The sequence below is a fragment of the Mandrillus leucophaeus genome, unplaced genomic scaffold (genome assembly GCF_000951045.1).
Source record: "Mandrillus leucophaeus isolate KB7577 unplaced genomic scaffold, Mleu.le_1.0 Scaffold56, whole genome shotgun sequence".
NCBI lineage: Eukaryota > Metazoa > Chordata > Mammalia > Primates > Cercopithecidae > Mandrillus > Mandrillus leucophaeus.
In genome coordinates this window covers 2,922,909-2,925,307 of record NW_012106030.1, presented here as the reverse complement: position 1 = coordinate 2,925,307, position 2,399 = coordinate 2,922,909, and the positions used below count along the sequence as shown (strand labels likewise).

The 2,399-nt window shown below is 33.8% G+C and overlaps 1 protein-coding gene across 2 annotated transcripts in view; it reads right to left on the bottom strand.

Moving 5' to 3' along the window:
- CDKAL1 (CDK5 regulatory subunit associated protein 1-like 1) overlaps positions 1–2,399 on the bottom strand; it is a 743,372-nt gene that overhangs the window by 157,898 nt on the left and 583,075 nt on the right. The window lies entirely within an intron of this gene.

Below are 2,399 nucleotides of genomic sequence, written 5' to 3'. Positions count from 1 at the left end.
GTATGAACACCCACAGCAACAATGTAATTCCTCACAAGGAAAATCTACCAGAGACAGTTTTGGCAAAGCTGTCTCTATCCCCCACAAGAATGTCCCTCCAGCCCTCTTAGAAACACTCCCTCACATTCTTTCTTAAGGGTAAAAGTTCCAGAAACTGCAGGTAAGTGAACTATGATTCTTTTATGAGGACATATATTTGAATATATTGCCTTTACTCTCTGGTTCTAAGATGTAAGACAAGCAAGCAGGTAGATATATCACAATTTAACATCTTAAAGCTATATAAACATTCTAACAGCCACTCTTGCCATCTAATTTTTTTTCAAGTCATAAGACTCCTAATATAAAGATTTCACAATAATTTCATTATTCGTCATCAATATTTTCTAAAAAGCAAAGTCTGGAATTGACTGCTAAGGATCAAAAGACTTTTTAAACTTAGGTGACCTTTCCTAGGCAGACCAAGAATCTCAGCTACAATTTAAAAATACTATTGGAATTACTTAAAATGAATGAAGACTAATGAAGGAAGACTTAATGGAACAGAAAATATAAACTTGCAAATCTGACCTTTCATCTCAAAATCTAGTCACTCTCATTTGGCTTAGGTGATTTCATTATTAACTCTCTTATACATCATAGTCTTGTAAAGGCTAAAAAAAATAAATTTAGTTTATCCTGCTCTTGAAAATATATTGTGTAATTTATTTTCATTATAAACTTAGGAGGATTATACTCTTTTTTTTTTTCAGTAGGCAAGCAAGGCAAAGAATTCATCTCTCCCCCTATACAAATGCAAAATTCAACTAAAGGGTGTCTTATTCATTTGGGATTTAGATAATTAAGAATACAAATAATTCAGTTCATTTATTAGAGCTCTACCATAATACATTAGAACACTGAAATGTATTTATATTAACGCTAGTATTTATGTAAAAGTAAATATGAAGGGGAGAGTATACTTATCTTTATGTCATTTACAGGGGAAGAATATTTTTTGGGACTTGTTAGCAGAAATAAAATGTATCTAAGAAAATAGTGTATCTTCAACTAAGAGGCATTCTAAAGCCAAAACAAAAAGATATTATTTGAAAGCAACTGGTATTGTACTCGTCTTCTAATAATGGGTTAGCATCTACTTTCATTATTGGTTTTTAAAAAATTTACAATTGGCACACAATAATTGTACATATGTTCACTGTTGATTTTTTTTTTGGCAAGGAAATAGGCTTTGGAGACTCAGAAGTGGGGAGGTAGAAGTGGGTGAGGGATTAAAAAAAAAACACACTACATTTTGAGTACAATGTACACTACTCACATGATGGGTGCACTAGAACCTCAGACTTCACCACTATACAGTCCATCCATATAACCAAAAACCATGCGTACTCCCCTAAAGCTATTGAAATAAAAAATAAATAAAATTTTTAAGAAAGAAAAAACCAAAAAATCGTTGCCCATTTTGCAACAGTATTATATTTTAGTGAATTCTAGTTGCATATGGAGTTTCATAAACTACCTAAGACAGGTAGAGTAGACAATTATTAAATTTTGGTAAATTTAAGAGAACGAAGAAGACTCAGTGCACATCATATATCTTCTCTTTGACTGCAGATCTCTCAAGTTTCATCGTTTTTGCTTCTTTTTCTAAGTTTCTGAATTTTATAAAGATGAAACTCTTCCAGGCAATGATTTTTACCTAGAGCATAATTACAGGAATGTAGAAGAGTCTTGTGGATTGAATTGTATTGCCCCAAAAAGTCATATTGAAGTCCTAATCCCCAGTACTTCAGAATGTGACCTTATGTGGAAATAGGCTTGTTTCAGACATAACTAGAAAGATGAAGAGCAGGGTGGACCCCTAATCCAATATGACTCATAGTCCTTATAAGAAGACAGCCATGTAAAGACAAGAGACATACAGGGGCACTTTGTGACAATAAAGTCAGAGACTAGAGCTACACAGCTGCAGGCCAAGAAACACCAAAGACCACCAGGAAACCACCAGAAGCTGGGAGAGGCCAGGAAGGATTCTGCTACATGATTCTGAGAGAGAAGAGGCTTTTCTTTGTACTTGTAGCCTCTAGAACTGTAAGACAATGCATTTCTGTTGTTTGAAGCCCCATAGTTTGTGATACTTTGTTATAGCAGCTTTGGGACATTCATACAAAGAGGTTTAATAAAGAGCTGCATGAGAAGAACGGTGCAGAATCCCAAAATATTGGCTCTTGTGAACAGAACAGTATAACAGAATAATAAAAGGAAACAGCTTCACAAGTTGGCTTAGGACACTCTGAACCTAAGTTTACTGTTTCAGATTGCAGTGCAGTGGAAAGTTCAAAAATTTCCAAGTGCTAAACAAAATAATAAACAAAATAAATAAAAAAAAAATTATTCTG